Source organism: Sparus aurata, chromosome 16 (assembly GCF_900880675.1).
Source record: "Sparus aurata chromosome 16, fSpaAur1.1, whole genome shotgun sequence".
In the NCBI taxonomy this organism is placed as follows: Eukaryota; Metazoa; Chordata; class Actinopteri; order Spariformes; family Sparidae; genus Sparus; species Sparus aurata.
In genome coordinates, this window is record NC_044202.1 from 22,578,726 (window position 1) to 22,597,199 (window position 18,474).

The 18,474-nt window shown below is 41.6% G+C and overlaps 1 protein-coding gene across 16 annotated transcripts in view; it reads left to right on the plus strand.

Annotated features, from left to right (window-relative positions):
• Window positions 1–4,979: 4,979 nt before the first annotated feature.
• The window catches only part of nrxn3a (neurexin 3a), a 184,065-nt gene continuing 170,570 nt past the window's right edge, over window positions 4,980–18,474 (plus strand). For 14 of the 16 annotated variants that reach the window (XR_003987134.1, XR_003987138.1, XR_003987136.1 and 11 more), the window contains exon 1: window positions 4,980–5,275. The gene's annotated coding sequence lies outside the window, so the exon portion shown is untranslated. The remainder of the gene's footprint in view (window positions 5,276–18,474) is intronic. The other 2 variants (XM_030443867.1, XM_030443872.1) reach the window with 1 other exon arrangement.

An 18,474-nucleotide genomic window follows, 5' to 3' on the forward strand; every position in this document is an offset into this window, starting at 1 on the left:
GCATGGCTCTTCAGAGCATTATGACACTGTGTTGTGTGTTGGACAGCTCTGGGCCATCGCTGGACTTCTGCTGTTGGATTGGTTGATCTGGTGGTTTTAGGTTCCTGTTAGTATTTCCAGCAATGAAATGAGGAACAAGATGAGATTGTCAGGATATGGCTGCAGGGCTTGCTGTCTGATGTTGAATTTGTTTGTTTACTCCTTAACGATATGAGCTACTAAGATACAGGTTTTGGAAAAGTTTGGAGAGTTTGGCAGCCTTGGTGGGTTCTACTCATGGTCCTATTTTGCACCTTGATAAATGATTTTAAACTGGTAGTTTCAGTTTAGACATAAGCTTGACATTTGCCTTCGAAAAGCATCATGAAATATACTTTGGAGTTACTTTGAAAAACGAACGAAAATAATCTTTATCTTATTCAACAGAAGCCAACCTGTGAAGCAGACAAAATAGCATGCAAAAGCTTTAATGAATGTTCCAGTGAAAGAAGAGGGAGACACCGGGAAGAGTTTGAGGAGACGTAGAGGCACAACAGGCTTATTAACAGGTGTATCAGCAAGGAAGATTACACCACTCACTGGAGGACTACAGTGTACTCACAGTGACGGAGCAAATAACAAGCTAATCGCACAAGATCTGAGATACGCGTGGAAGATGTGTGTGTTTGTGTGTGTGTGTGAGAGAGAGAGGTGGTAGAGAGATGCATTGATTGTTATATTTTGTACAAACAATGGATCAAGTATGAGAAAATAATATGAGAAGCGCTTCTCAGTATGACCAGATGGAATTTGACCACACCACACGCAGCAGAATCAAGACCTCTCTGACACGGTGTTTTACACCCGTCTGTGTGTGTGTGTGTGTGTGTGTGTGTGTGTGTGTGTGTGTGTGTGTGTGTGTGTGCGCGTGCGCGCCTTTTGCAGACAACCTCACACAACCTGGAAGAAACCAATTGCCTCCGCGGTCAGTCGGGATACTGTTTGAATCCAAATGTGCACACAGCTGCCACAAAGTCTGTATGTGGGGTGTGTCCTGGAAATGATCAGACACGACAAATGCTCTGTATTTTGAATAACAAGGAAGATTTCACCCAAAATGTGATAGTGTGCCCAAGCTGCTCACATCAGTGGGTTTAGTTTTTATTTGTCATTATAAATTACAGGACTGCATAATGACATCACGTGTCTTTGGAAAAATGGTCGACATTCCTCCGGGAACAGGGACAAAAAAAACTAAATGTTCAATGCAGTGAGGTCATAAAGAGTGAAAGAGACATTATTGATTGATAATGATAATGTCTACTACAAAAATTAAGTCAGAGATAAAAAAAAAGAAAAAGAAAACGTCTGTTTTGCAGAATTAACTTTCCCCATCAGGTTTAAACAGGATTAGGCAAACAGAGAGATGCTAACAGCTTAATGACTGGAAATTATAGTCGCATATATGTGTGCACAGTAAATTAAAGTCCTGCTCAGACAGACTTTGCCATTCACTCATTTTTAACATGTTTGTATTTTTCTTCAACCCCTACTTAGCCCTTAGCTGTTTTAAATAGTATGACTTGTGCAATATGTTTAGTTCTTTATGAAACAAGCCTCGGTACAGACAGTCAGCAGCATGTGTATCCTGACTGATTTAGATAGTGTGCACATCATCTGCTATAACAGATAGATGATGTAGAATGTACCCAAAAGTCAAGTAAAGATATCATGTTCAAATATTACCATGGTAAAAGTGAAAGTCACCCATATGAATTGTACATGAGTACAAGTCTGATGAAATATGTGATATTAAATTAACTGTAGTATTGAAATTCATTTGCTGACAATAAGTATAAATACATATATTTACAGGTATTCATATATTTAAATATGTGCCATCCATAAAGGAGCAGTCTGTAGTTTTGTTGAACAAATGTTAATGAGCAGAGAAAGATCATCATTGTCTGATTTATTTCTGCCTAAATAAAAACATCTCTTTGTTTTCATGACTCAATAAACTGAATGAAAGAACTGACCTTAAAGGACAACACAGTTTTTTGCTGTTTTACTGTGTTTATATGTGGTGGACCCTGCCCTAGCTTCAAACAGTCTGGATCCTTATTCTCCTCTAAAAACAGCTTGTTTATTCACTCATGGACAAAATACATATTTATGAGTATGTATTATTACGTCACAACTATTGTAAATATACACATTCTGAGTTTGAATTTCTTCTCCAAAACTACATACTGCCCCTTTAATATTCTGTTGTGCTTATTTTATTAGCACAACACCTTATGTTTTCATAACCGTTGTCTGTTTGACTTTGACACCTGGGGTTCAGTGGATAATGCTAGCTTCTTATAACCACAGCTGTGAACTTTCCCCAACTTTGACCAAGTGTGACTAGTTGTCTGAACATAACCAAACGTTAAAGGGGGAAATGGACAGTTTCTAGGTGTCAGGGAACACTTCTGCATGTATGGAAACATACAGAGGGAGCTACAAAGTCTGACAAATGGCCTCTAAGTAATGTTCCTGGATCAGTTTTAAAAAAAAAACACAAATCTGTGGGTGTAGAGTTCATCAGAGTGAGCTCAACAGACCCCTGTAGCGCCACATCTGGCAGTAAGCAGTTCGGGGCTGCATTAGCGTCTACAATATACAATAACACAAGTGATTGTTGCATTGTGGGCATTGCAGGCATACAGTTAAGTCAAGGAAGAGGAATGTGCGGCGTAAATAAATATATACATACATGAATAACTATATTTTAAACACTTTTTTTATATTTACCATGTAGCACATCCAGTCACCGGACCTGATATTAAAGCACCATTATGTAGAAATCAGTATTTTTTTGTGTCACAGTTTCTGAGTAGAACATCAGTGTCGTAAATACAGATCCCAGCTCTGTAACAGTTTGTCAGCCATAATGCAGGAGCTCTTTTATTCAGGCCCTCTGTAAGTGAAAGTGATTTTTAATTATAAATCAAATTGTTATTTTTTTACAGTTATTTATTTTTTGATTTTGTCATTTCACACTTTTTATAAATTCATTTTTTTAAACCGCACCTTACATGACGCATGACTGGACTATGATCCTTCAGACTTTATACTCGGACGCACAAATCGAGAGTGCTGATCAGGTTTCTTGCCAAATAAATTTCACAGTCGACAATTCTGCCTTGGTGTTTTGGTTCATGACAACAAATATAGTGAGAGAAAAATACTATTAAAAAAAAGAAGATTTTTTTACGATGGTCCAGCTCATGACTCAGTACTCAGTAGCCTAGTGACGACCACATTACTACATGAGGACCACGCCCATCTTCGAGGGGAAACAGCGCTGATGATGGAGTCAGAGTCTGCTTCCCCAGCTGCACATGCTGCCACCTCTCAGACAGGAAGTCTGTGATCCACCTGCAGGTGGAGTCAGGCACACTCAGCTGGGATGACGGTGTTTAAATGCAGGGCTAAAATCCACATCAAGATTGTGCCAGAGGTTCCTGAGGCGTTCAGGTGCTGGGGGGTGAGGTGGAGGCCACGTTTACTGCATCGTCTGGAGACCCGTTGGCTCTGTAGGCCACATCCAGGCGGCGCAGGAGCGGGTCAGAGGTGGTTTTGAGGTGGGACATCACAAACCACATGGGTCACACAACGCTGCAGTCATTTTGATCCTGTGGCCCTTGGTTTTTGGGAAGATGGTGGTAAAGGTTTTGAAGTGGGCTGGTACGTGGCAGGTCTCCAACAACCAGCTGAAGATGCCTGTGAACACCGGAGACAGCTGATTAGCACAGTGCTTCACAGTCTATTAATGTCCCTGTGCGGGACAGAGAGTCGTCAGTGTGTATTAGAGGACGGCCCTGAGGTACCCATTCTGTCTATCTCCTCTCTCTCTCTCTCTCTAACTTGTCTTTCACTGTTCATTTCATACGTGTCATCAGTTTTACAATCCCAGCAGACCTCTCTGGTCTCAAGGTGTCGATCTCCTCTGTGCGCTCACTGATCTCTGCTTATCATTTTATTTGGTTTTCATGTAGAGCACTTTGAGCTGTACAAAATCAAATCTGAATTTATCCAGACTTCTCTTTGGTCCCATTCTATGCTTCTGTTAGTTACACAGTTTAATCTGTGAAATGTCATCTGCAGTGATGATGGAGCAGCTGCAGTCTCACAGTATGATGCTTTTCTTCAACTCCACATCTATGGAAATCAATCTTCTTCTTCTTCTTCGTAACTCCGCCAAGGAGGTTGTGTTTTCACCACCGTCCTGTTGTTGGTTAGTTGGTTTGTCAACAGGATTTCACAAAAACTGCTGAACAGATTTCTACCAAACTTGGACAGCGGATGGGTCTTGGTCCAGAAAAGTCCCCATTAACGTTTGGTGCAGATCTGAACAGTGATGGATCGAGATTTTTTTTAAAATGTTTTTACTTACCTTCTTTAACTTTGCGATTTGGGGTGTTTTCCCCACATTTTTGTTTTATTTCTTGGGCAATATTTTTCCTGACCTGAATGAATTTTAGACCCTGTACTAACAGGAAGGCACAGGTGAGCTGATCACAAACAGTGACAAGCTTTATCAACCAGCTGTTTAGTGTAAAGTTCAGACAGATGATTTCATTCTTTGTGTATGGTACGGTGCAGTTCATCTTTAATCATGATTAGGATGGACATAAAGTTCCAACTGATGTTTACGAAGCCACAACCGCTGAATGACTTATGGATTATTTGTTACCAGTCAAATAACTAACAATTAAGGTTTAATTACCAAAAACTCAAACTGAAACTCAACTTTGTGTTTGTATAAGCAGCTGAAGGCTCCACACAGCCACACCTGTGAGTGGTGTGTGTCTGCGTGTGTCTGCGTGCGTCTCGATCCCCGTTTACGAGCCTGTACGCCTTTAAATGTCTCGTGCTGGTGCTGAGTAGAGGGCGGACCCGAGTGGCGCGTGTGTGTGAGCGCGCGCATGTGCGTGTGTGTGTGTGTCTGTGTGTGTGTGTGTGTGTGTGCGCGCGCGCGTGCGCCTCTTGCCTGCAGCCGCTGCAAGTCGCACCGAGCGAACAGCGGCTTTTGTACGTATGATGCACCGTGGTCGACGCACCTGTGAGAAACGATAAACCCAGCCCGGTACCGACTGGTGCTCCCCGCCCCGACGCGCCGAACCAGCACCAGCAGCGGAAACACCGCTGCCTTAACACAAACGTGGATTTTTACCAACCTACGGCTCTGTGGACTTTACAGCTGGATTTTAGCAGTTGGATACTCCTGATGGTCAGTTTAACTAAGGTCAGTAGCATCGTCTTTGTCACTCCAACCTGTTCATGATGCTGCCCGCGTAGAAAGAAAGACCCGAATTTAATGTGGTGAGGTCCAAACAAGGGGGGTAGGAGGCAGGGAGGCTGGAGTTTGGGCTCCTGACGCACAGGTATCTAGGAACTTGCCACTTTCACAGGACTTTTTTCCAGTTGGTGCGCACCGGAATGATGAATATGGCGAGCCGGAGCAGGTGCGAGTCTCCTTGAAGGCACGGCGGTGTTTGTGGGACTCAAAATGGGATTTCTTTTTTTTTTTTTTTTAGCCATGTTGGCCTCTAAATTCCCCCGGCGGAGCAGAGACACCAACACAGGCGGGTGTAAGATTACACACGTCCTCTCTGCGCTCCCCGGAGGCGACGTTTACTACATGAATTATCTTTTTTCTTTTTTTTTTATTATTATTTTATATCAAGGCTCTAAAAATACAGACAGGTCGCGTTTACGTCTTGCTTGTGCATCAAATATGGAGAGCATCGGCCTTAAATAGAGACTTAAAACGGCGACCTGCAGGGTTTCCTTCACCTTGTGTTTTTTCGGATGATGAATAATAAATAAGGTGAGCTCCAGGTGTCCGGTGGCCGCGCATTGTTCTCGTCCGGAGCTTCATGTTAAAATGTCAAACAAATGCGCCCTGACACGCCGCGCACCCCCCACTCCCCCTCCTCCACACACACACACACACACACGCTCACGCTCTTTAAATATAGATGCATATTTCGATGTAATCCGAGTATTCAGCATGATATGCAGTTTGATACATGACCTTCTGTGTTAACGGGGATGGACAGCACGCTCCCCTCGCGCGGCAGTAGCCATCACATTCCTCCATTATCCCTCTTCCTCCCTCTGTTTTTACGCAAACCAAATCCAGCTGCCGCTTTTCACAAATCACCAGACCGGGTTACTACAGTTTTGTGCATTTCGGTAGATAACGTGGCAGCAGTACCTTGGTTTAAAAAAACCAAACAAACACACACAAAAAATACACTCATAAACATCATCAGTGTGTGTCACAGTTTGCTCTAAAAAATAACGAAATGAATCAAATGAAGGCGTGAGTGGTGTTAACACGTGATGTTCGATCCTGAATCGGTGAACAAAAAAAAAAAAAAAAGGAAAAAAAAGAGTGAGATTTGAGAGAAATGACGCTCGTGATGATTTTGGATTATTTCGGGTCCCTGGTGGATCAAATGGCGTCTGCAGGGACGGCAGGGAGGTCTGCTGGATTGTGACTGCTCTGCTCCCAATAATCTGCATTTCATGCTGCACGTTAAGCTGACAACTTTTCTTTTTTTTTTTTTTTTCCCCCTCCGCTTCATCACGTATGATGTGAAAAGCCCACAGTCTGGGCCTGCTGTGCAGACGAGCACTCGAATTCCATTTTACTGACGGGAGTTTTAATTTAAAGTCACACTGCGACGAATGCAGGATGTTCCATTTATACCGCGTGTTTGTCCGTTTTCATTACAGTGGGGGGGAAAAAAAAAAACTAAACTAAACTAGGAGGCCTCGTGCAGTGCGCCATCAGAAATCCACAATATGCCGCAAAATAAGCAGCGAGACATCCGGGCCTGGTACCGGCCCGACGCCTCCCGCTGCTGTCTGCAAAACGAACACTAAAATAAGGAGATAACTGCTGTTACTGAGTCTAAATTGGTGCGGATTCATAAAAGCAAGAAAATGACGACAATTATAATTTTATTCATCGCTGCGGCGCGCATTTCGATGTGTCGGATTTTAAGAGTTAATAGGATTAGATGATTCTTGTGCATTTATGCAGGGGGAATTCCTAATCAGGCTTTCTCCAGAACGGGCTTCAGAATGGGCGTGACCCAGCCCGAGAATGCGTCTCTTTTTTTTCCCCTTCTGCAAAGGGCCCAAAGGTGCTCCATCACCTGCTCCTCGGCTCCGAGCACCGAAGAAAAATAAAAAAAATCCCAAGATATATATATATATTTTTTTCCCGTTTTAAATGTTTCTTTCGTCGCACGCTGAGAATTAAAACAATCCCAGATGAAATATGAGTGTAAATGTGTGGTCACCATCGAAACCCTCTGAACTGGTTAATTGATACAGACGCTGTTATTTTAAAATCTTTGCTCTTCTTGGACGGCGCGTATTCTGTGGAAAGCCAAAAAAAAAAAAAAAAAAAAAAAAAATCCTCCCTCGATTTAATTTTCCTTCTCGTTCCCCCCCCTCTATTTTTGAGGGTCGGTGCGGGTGGGGGGGTGTCGGGGTAGGATGGAGGCTGTTTTGGGTAATTTGGCTGTCCTGCTTTTTTTGTGTGTTCTGGTTGGCAGCCGATTAACTGAGCTGACAAATCAAGCGCAAAAAAGCCAAGGGCTCTCAAGGTAACACTAATCCCTCTGGGCGGGGAGAGTCAGATATTACGCAGGATTTTGGGAATGCTCTTTTTTTTTTCCTTCTTCTTTTTCTTCTTCTTTTTTTTTAATTTGGTCGTTTTTCGGCGCTCAGACGGCCCCCTCCCCTTCGGTTCTTGTTCTTTGTAAGGTGCAATAATGCGGGATATTACTGTGCCATATATTATATATTGTCTATTGATCTTTAATAGAAATCCTTTTCAAATAAATAAAGACTTTAAAATAGAAATGAAATAGAAAGCTTATCTTTATAATTCAGATTTATCCAGGCAGGGAACGTCAAATGTTAGCCTTTCATTTGTGCTGATGGACAGAGAGAGTTGTCAGCAACATGCACATCACACACACACACACACACGACAAACACAATCGTCATGAAGGATAAAGTCAGTGTGATGTTATATAAACTGCTGCTGCTGGAGGGAAAAGGCAAGGTATCGGTGGGTGTGTTCACTGGTGTGTGTGTGTGTGTGTGTGTGTGTGTGTGTGTAGCTGATGGAGAGGTGTGTATCCACGCTTTGGTCGCCGGTGTGCACGTGTAATATTTCCTGTGTGTCTGCAGTAGGCTCATTTGAACAGCCTGGCCTGTGCAATCAGTACTCACAGTCTGTCTGTCTGTGTGTGTGTGTGTGTGTGTGATGTGATGTGATGTGTATGCTGGTAAAGGTGTGTATTTTGTGTACGCAATGTCTGTCGCGGTGTGCGTGCGAGTGTGTGTGCGCGCGCCGTATATGCAGGCGTTTGTGGGGTGCTGGGTGCTCTCTAACTGGGTGATGTAATGCCGTGAAGGGTGCTGCAGCAGAACCACAGAACCCAGAGAAGGCGTGTCCTGCCTGCAGAGTAGCTGGATAACAACACGGTGCCCACGCTGCACCCGACGCCACAATAACACGCTGCCACCCACAAACACGCACACCCATCATCCCTCGCTTCAGATCGTGTTCCCGTCTTTACATCTACATGATTCATACGGGGCTGGTTTTATATGAGGGTGTTTAAAACGAGAGATCTGAGCAGCAGAGGCTGTGCACAGAGGGCCGTGCTAAATGTACACAATAAGAGAAATAGTCATCTGCAAACAGACCAAGAGGATAAATCCTTTGTTTAAATTTGACTCCAGGTTTGATTTAAATCAGCTTCTGGATGCGAGTGTCTGCAGTGCCGCTCTGCTCATGGTGGTCGTCTTGTTTTTCATTTTTTTTTTAAAAATCTAGTGAAGATGATAACAGGGAAAGAGCATCCGGCCTCTCCCCCCATGCAGCGTTCAGACCCGGAGCCTGTGTGTCAGAGTGTTCGCCATGCTCCCAGGGTCACTCATCAATTTAAAAATATCAACTGACAATCAACTAAAAATAAGAGCAGCCGCTGATGTTAAATCTGTTTGTCTTCATCCGTTCTGCCCGCTGATCTTTTCTGCAACAGTGTGTGAGTAGGTGCATTTGTGTGTGTGTGTGTGTGTGTGTGTCTCTCAGGGAGTGTAGCTCAGGTGTGAGATTTCCACTGCGCGATAACCATCTCAGAAACATCACGGTTTCACGGTATCACACATTTTTTACCTCTGCCGGGGAGGTGAGGTCTTCAGCTGTGTCCGGTGCTGGTTGGTTGGTTTGTCAGCAGGACGGGTCAGGAACCTTGGCTGGAGGATGGGTCTCAGACCTCTGTCTCCCACAGAGGAACAGACACAGGAATTTTTGTCCCACTTTTTTTTTTTTTTTTTCTTTTTTAACAATTTGTGTTTTCCCACATTTGTATTAATTTCTCAGGGAATGATGGATCTTCGTAAAAGCTGAGTGAGTTCAGGTTGATGTGGATCTATGGATTTGTGGGGCTCAAATTATGGTAAAGCATTTATGGGTGTTTTAAAATGTCGGGTGATGAAGGGGCTATCGAACTTGATGTTGGATTAAGCTTGAATTAAATAAAGGGGACCGTTGGGCCTTGGCGGAGGTATGCGCTCTACTGAGTGCCATTCTGGTTATTACTATTACCAGGTACAACGACGCTGAAAGGAATAAAAACAGGAGGGTTTCTTTTGGTTGAAAGCATTTTATTATAACTCACAATCATATCATAATCATATATATTATGTCCTGGCAAACTTGAAATATATGTATTATACCAAATCATACACTACAGTAGAGTTTTTTTAAGGGTTGAACAATTTAATGATCCAAAGCGACGACATGGATTCGTCCTCACAGATCTCACTGTACTGTATGTACCATGATATATGTCCCTTACATATCTGTGAGCTGGTGAGTCCATATCTTGTCTCAAAAGACAAAAAAGAACCTCAAAAGATATCTTCATTTTATATTTTGTGTCAGATCAACGTCGTTCAGCAGGAGGTTGACAGAGCAGCTTCAGACGTTGAACCTCTACAGGATTCATCTCAGACGTCGCTGGTCTTATAAAACCACGACATCTGAAATGTCTGCGTTTTTTAAGATAATACGTTATTTAAATGTGTTGCAGACCTGTTAGAAGCCTGCATGTCACTATATTTTATAGCTGTATCACATTACTAGATATATATGTATATTTTAAAATTTGCTTTAAAGCACTTAAGCACGTAAATGTTAGAACTGGGCGACAAAATGAAATACTGCAACATTTTGACACAATACCTCAATATCAGTGCTGTGACAGTGAAGGGATGACTGCTGGTGAAGTAGTGGCAGAGGCACATCAGTGTGGGGAGTTCAGAAAATGACATCACTTCACTGTGACGAGCCTTTAAAACCAGGAAAAGACAACATGTGTGTCACGTCGACCTTATACACAATCTAAGATGACAAAGGGTCTCATCTCACAATAATATCTTTTTTTTTTTTTATATAAATTGCCCAGTGGCTGATTTTTAGGATTTTTGCACAAATGTCATGTTACATCTCAATACATCACTGTCTGTTATTCATCTGTAGACAGAATAATAATAAGAGCTTTTCTTGAGATTTCATCATATAACACATTCACTTCACATACAGCACATTGAGACAGTTTTACTCATTTACATACGCCATACCGTGATAGGGAGATGAAATTACCCCAAAGATCCTAAGATGGTGGGTAAACTCTGTTCCTAGAAGGGATTGTGTTTGACTTGAAGTGTGTGTCTGCAACATGATGAAGAGAGAGGAGGAAGAGCAGGGCGTTTCATGAGATGCATGAGTGGGAGTGGATGAGGTGGAACATCGCTCCCTCTGTCTCTGTCGTTCCCCCCCATCTCTGTTTTCCACTCCTCCTTCCTGCTGCTGTCTCTCCTCCTCCCCTCCGCTGTCAGGTTGCATGTCCTGGTCAAATGATTTCAGAGTGTACCACTGCAGCGGGGAAAGACAGGCAAAAGAAAATGGCACCTCTTTGAATCTATTGTGAGGCGTGAACGGCAGCGTCAGTGTCTGTGAGCGTATTCGGAAGGCCTCACGCTGAGCGATACGAGCAAATCAAAGGAGAAAAAAAGAAAGAATAGCAGCACGTCCTTTGAGATAGTATCTGCGAGCTGTGGAGGACATTTTGTCACTGCGCCTGGACAGCGTTACTGCGTGTGTGTTTTTGTGCGACGAATGTGCGATCAGGGCACCTGCTGTAAAATTACTGGCATCCATTTAAACACACGGGGCCTACTGGTGTGTGCTTTTATTTGCATTTACACACACGCATGCACGCAGGCACACGCACGCACACACACACACACACACACACACACACACACACACTCCACCCCAGTCCATGTGGTTGTTAATAGGATCCAGAGTGCCGCCGCCTTTTGTCAGTGTGTGTATGTGGACTTGTCCCTGTGGGGTTCGTCAAAGGAGCCTTTCACAGAGAACAATGATCCATGCCGTTTAGCCTTTTAACCCCTGACGCTCCCCACACTGCAACAAAAGACAAACACACACACACACGTGCGCACACACACACACACACACACACACACACACAGACACTCTCACACATACACACGGTAGCAAACAGAAAATGATGCCAGAACAAGTCACCATTTGTGACACGAGTGTACAGTATTAATGCTCTGAAGTGTGGATCCGTGGTAGCAGAATAACTTGTGTATGCCGAGGTAGTGAAACATCTCTGGCACCATCCGGATGATTTTATAGTCGTGAATGTGCAGAATGTCAAAGGACTGAATTAAGAATATTGCTGCTGCTGAGACACACTGACAAATTGTTAATTAACAAAAAAAGGAAAAAAAACAAAACAATTTTCCATTGTAATTGTCAAAAATGTTTTTAGGGAGAAGAGTCAGCTCAGCTTTATCTTTATGACATTAATTTCAGTGACCAGTACTGATGTCATTTTGGCCGAAGGGAAAGAAGGTTCATATTTTTTGTGCCATTTTTCAGCCTTTCTGACTATTTTGATGCTCAAACAATCGCAATAGAGCACAACTGGAAGAAATGTAAAAGTGAATGTCAACCTCTTTTAAATTATACGTTATATAAATGTGTTGCAGTTTACAAATGTTTTCATTTTGGGTGACAGAATAACATTTTAATTCAAATTTGGGGTGAATAGTGAATATTTTATTCAAATGAACAGTTAATTATTCAAACATGCATCCAAAAAGTAAATGCGTCCTATTACATATAATAATCACATACATCCTAACACGTGATACATTATAATGCATTAGCTATGGTTAAGGAAGAGCCTGTGTGATGTCAGAGCTGAGCAGCATTGATTGGCTGATATCTCTTATTTAATAGAAGGCTGATAAGCAGCTCAGTGTGTATAGATCTAACCCTGCAGAGACGACTCTGCTGAGGTCTGATAACAGCTCAGAATAAAGACGAATAAATCTTGTGGTTTAAATATGTTTGTTCGTGGAGGAAATATACAGTATACAAATACATAATCTTTGTAATATGTGAGTCTTTACAGCTTGGAAATAATTCTAAGAAGTCAACTGCTTAACACAGCAGTACCAAATAAATAAATGAAATAAAGGTTCATATATCCTTTTGTAGGATTTTTTTTTTTTTTCAATTGTGAATTAGCAGATTATGGTAGAATTAGACATCCACACATCCCGTATGACCATTTCCAAAATAGTCATATGATGCTGATTGCAGTGGCTACATAATATTTCTCTCTCTAGTAGAACCACATGACAAAAATCCCCCCAAACAAAAGTAACACATAAATAATATCAGGCAATTTTACACATTTATAGGAGCAGCAATAAAATAATCATAGATTATTTCAAACGACCGTCAGGGCTAATTAGGAGTCGGTGTTCTGGCATTTTAAAGATTCCGCTTTAATAAATGCTAAATTATGAAACTGCTAAAGTGTTAAAGTGCTCAGCATATTGCAGATATTAAGTTTTGAATGAATATGTATTACGCAAGCAAAGTCACGATCAGGGACGAACAAATAAACTGTTTGTTCTATATCCATACTTGGAATAGGTGGAAGTGGGTGGGACTAACCAAAAGTTATTATTGTATACCATTTATTGAGAGGGACTAATCAGAAGTTGCTATATTTATTATTCATTTTAAAACAATTTACAGAACGGCCTCAGAAATGAGCTTCAGATGAATGTTTCTGATCACAGCAATTATTGTCAGCTTTAATGAACAAACTTCAGTCAGTTACCCAGTGAGGGTGATGTTGACACATTTTACTCAGATGAATCTTGTACTCGTGTCAAGAACGTTATCTGTGCTTGTTTCAGCTGAGTGTTGCTCAACAATGGTACAGATGAAGCAATTGACCTTGAGGCCCCTTCATGGCCAATGCATGCTTTTCTTTTACTCTTTTTTTTTTCTGGTTGATGTCTCCTTATGTCAGGGTTGTTAACCAACATGTACTGAAATTGAATTTATCTTCTGATAATGCTTACAAAAAACAGTATGTGAAATGGACAGGTGACAGGTGATGTATCTGAAAACCACGTGCCAGTAACATGTGAATATATTATATGTGAGATGGTGTTTAATATTTGATTAAAATTTGAAACATGTTTTATATAATATATAATATATACATGTGCTTTTCTTTCAAATATCCAAAGTGATAGGGAGTTTAAGAACAGCCATTATGTGATACAGTATCCATGCAGGGCCACAGATAAGGGGGGATAAAGGGGCAAACTGTCTAGGCCACCAATCATTATGTTCACTGTAAGATAAGCAATGATTGACATATTGTATTTCAAATCACAGTTTCTTGTTAATATATCTAAAATAAACAGTTTAATACATGTTGCTTTGGTAAAAATGTAGCATGGTTTATAACAAAATGGTACTAGCCATTTTATCTGTATGCAATGTCAAAATGTCAGAAGTGCCTCAAAAAGGCATCTGATCACATGACCTGAGAGATTCACTGAACTGGACGAACTACCAGCTAAAGTCAGGATGAATTTTTGTGCTATGCCCCACCAGGTAGGTGAAGGCCCCGCCTCCCCCTCCTATCAAAGAGAGCAAGACACAGACAGAAGAGATCCTCACCCTGCCCAGCTAATGTTTGATAGACAGACAAACCACAGAGAGATGCACTGACACTGCGAGCTAGGACACTTGAATTTAATTTAAAGTTACGTGCAGTAAAATGTTCCCTGTCAGTGTTTTGCTATTGGATCTGATGTTTTTGGAGTAATATTACGCTGCATGAATGTGTATGAGTCATTTTACCTCTGCAGTTGTTTAGGGTTGAGCACATTAACTCCATTATTTACTGTTGAGCTGGTATCATACTGTGTAAGATCATCACAGGTTCATAATGTTCTGTCCTATCAGGAAAACAAATATACAAAAAGTTAAAAAAAAAGTCAGTATTTTCTCTAATCCATCAGGATTCAAAAAAGAAAATAGACTTTTCTGAACACTAGAGGCTGAAAAACGGTTATATGAAAGGTAACTAAAGCTGTCAAACAAATGTAGCAGAGCAAACAGTACAGTCTTTTGGGATACAGAGGAGAAGAAGTAAAGTGACGTGACAGTCCCTTTAATTTGTGCCTGAGCACAGCGCTTGATGTAAATGAGTTATATTCCACTGGTGACTGGTTAACCCTTCAATAAGTGTCACTTTTTTATACCTCGTCCTCTTCTGTATAGCTCTACTTATTGTCCATCAGATGGAGCGTACTGTTTAAAGAAGGGAGGAGCAGAGTCAGAGCACTGGTGTCAGATGTGACTGTGCAGCAATGGTTAAGATTTACATGGCTCACAGGTCAGGTACGAGGGCCCCTTATCAGAATCCTGCTCAGGGCCCCAGGGGGGTCAGGACCAGCTCTGGGCCCTCGTATTTGAGGGGCACAGCACAATAGATAATATTATGATATCACAATGTGTAATGTTAGAAATGACCACAGGGCTTATCATCACATGCTCCAATGCAAAGTCATACATTTTGGGTTTTGGATGATAAAAGCTTGTTGTTTTGATATCGCTCGTATTTCCACAGTGAAGATGTGTGACTTTGCCGATGGGTTCACTCTACAGGCAGTCCCACTTTTGCTGTTTGGGAAAAGGACAGTCCCCAAACGCCTCACTCCATCGTGCCTGACCCACTTCTCACCGCTAACATACCTGGAGTGATGACAGGCTTTTTAAAGGGTAGAAAACCAACCAATGCTCCAGAATTAAACGTCAGTATCTGTCAGCGCAGTGATGAGATAAGAGCATATACAGCACCCTCTTTCTGCTGATGTTGCTGGAGAGTTCAGCAGTAACAGAAACGCTGGCTCACAACTTGAATTTACAATAAACTGTCACCACCGCTTGCAGCAGCACCAAGTAAGCAAATAAGTAGTTGCTTCTCACTTGGTATTGATCTTTTTCCCGTACGGCTGGGATATCCTTCGTGAGTGTAGGTGAATCTCACAAATGGTGTTCAGTACCGCAGAAAGCAGGGTGAAAAGCATCACCTGGAGAGCATCTGCAGGAAGAGCTGCATATCTTTCGCGGCCTCTGTCTGGATGTTCAGGATCCTGCTCCTGTGGTTATTATGGAACAGTATCAGTCCTCTGCTAGTTTCCACATCCTCACTTAATAACACCCAGTGACAGAGCTGAACATCACTGCAGATGGTAATCAGAATGTTGTCCTGACATAGGTGCAAGCCAGCACATTTGTTAAGCAGCCCTCATCTTTAGAAATGGACCTTCCAGTTTGTTTCCATAGTCTGAACTCAACGTCATGCCCAACTCATCTTGTTAAGAAATATGTTAAGGCTAAATGGCATAGACAGCTAGCCATCCAGTTTGAGGGCGCTGATTTAAACTTCAGGAATGTCAGTGTTCAAAGATATTCTGAGCTGATAAACAAGATTGAGGTTAAGCCCAATCCAGGCTTTGAAAAAAAAAAAATGTGGTTGTTATTTCTGATGAATGTTATTTTAAATTATTAAAGGCGTAAACAATAAGTGTTAATTTGAAGTATCTTTAGGCTGTTCAAAGTAAAGTGTATGGATGAGAAACACTCCAGTAGTACCACAGTGTAAACAGTGTCTTATTTTAATAAAATTTTACCAAAAAATACCAATTAACTGTGTCAGACCTGCTTTCATGCTCTCAGTTGAAAGGGGATGCACATATACTGTGTATGCTATACACTGAGTGTGTACCAGTCATCAGAATGGATGTGTTCCTGGAGCTGTCGCTGCTGATCCAGTGTCTTGTAGCCTCTCTCCCACAGCACTTGTCTTCGTCCTTGGCAGCAGCAGATTATTGGCTCCTCAGAACAAATATTGTGTCTCCACAGGTACACCAGCCTCTAGAATCAGTCATATGCTGTCACCACCCGCCGTCAGAGGTGTCGCCTGGGTTATTGATAATGTATGGTACAATGAAGTAGCGTTTCTGTTAAACTTCCTATAAGTAATTCAAAGCCAGTGGAGCATAGCAGTGGAACCTCAGATGAAACAAACATGGCTCACTTCAGTTTTTAGAAAACTTTTCCTGTTCAAGTAAATTTATTGTTTGCAACTTCGTCCTAAAATTACTTTCATGAATATTGATAAAATAATATTTAAAGGCCCCCCCATTTTCTGGTTGATACTTTACTTTGGGTCTACTAGAACATTTTTACAAGTCTTCATGTTTAAAAAGCACCTCTGTTCTCCCTCTGTCTGACTGCTCTGTTTTAGCATCTGTCTCTGTCAGACTCCCCCACCTGAAAAGCCCAGTCTGCTCTGATTGCTCAGCTCTCTCAGGCCTGAGCAGGCTCCGCCCACTGTGTTTCTACATCAGATCTGTCGGTGATTATCTGATCAGCTGTACTGATAGTTGTGACATCACAGCCTTACAGAACTGTTGAAAGCTCTGAATACGGGCTGCGTGTATTTCTTTTTGAATTGAGCATTTTATGCTTCCACATTATTCATGTAGCACCTAGACCTGCCTAATAATCCAGAAAGACAGTTTGTTCAATATGCCACCTGTGCTGTGTTAAATGTGTCTGCTCTGGATGAAATGTAATCTTTGCCTTGACTTTATTCTCTGGTACCACTGTTTTTTTTGTTCCTGGAAGTATTACGTTCTTTTACCTCACATAAGTTGTGAGGCGGTGATTGGGTTGGACAGTAGGACAGTTAAAAGCATCGGGCATCATAACAGAGGAGCATGTCTCAAGTGCTGTATTCTTTTTGGAGACTTTCTTTTTTTGCTGCATACCAATATCTTTGTAAAATAATTTGGTAGATTTTATAAGAACATAATAATAATATTTAGCTGCTGGACATTGCATCAGTACCTACTTGTGTTTCTGTGTGCAGAGAGATGTCTCTCCTGGATGGTCATCAGATAAAGGCGGTGTAGCTGGCGGGCTGATTGTCATGCACTGCCATGAGAATAACAAGGCTAATTTATGCAGCGGATGACTGATAACTCCAAACAACCTTTGTGTAGGAGGGAAAAATGCGGCAATATCACAGGCACTTTTAATTAGGATTGGTGAGTGCCAACAGTGCAGTACATATTAGCAGGGAACTCTGCACTGTAATAATGTTAATGCTCAATATGTGTCACATGTTGTCTCTATTACAAAACAATATGGGGAGAATATGTTCGGATGGGTATGGAGATAGTCGTACCCCGTGGAGAGCACACTGGTGGACAGTTTATAAGTAGATTCCAGTATTCCAGGTGCACGCCTTTAAATCTGATGAATAAATTAATAAGAATCATTATTTCCCAAACCAGTTTTATCTCTGGCAGTGCACACAGTTGCTGTCCATAAAAAAAAGGTTAATTTAGAATTGTTCACAGTTTGACTGTGCTCTAAATTACTGTGCACTAGAAGCAGCGGTGGAAGAAGTGTTCAGGTCCTTTGGTCACGTTAAAATATAGAATCTGATCCAAGTTCAAGCCCTTAGTTCAAATCTTGCTTAAAGAATCAAAGAAAAAGAACGATTTCTGTAGAAAATTGACTGTTATTATTGTAGATATTGGATAATATTATAATATTACAATATGTTAATGTTTAAGAGGATTAGTCCTACTGTTGCATCAGTGATTATCTAACATTTTACATTGTGGCTGGTCCAGCCGGAGCTGTTACCACTTTACATTCTGTTAGATGGTTTGATCTCAGGGACAGATGAGGTGTTTTGGGCCAAACTCAGATGGTCCCATACCACCAGTACAATACAGTGCTGATGCCTCAGGCTTTTCTTCACTGCTGTAACTCCTCATTTAGATTGTACACATACATACATTTCATGTGTTGGTATAATGGTGTTTGGATGAAAGAAAGCTCCCAGGATGTGTCTCATAGCATTAGTAGTTCTCAAATAGCCTCTTATGGACCCATAGCCATAACAA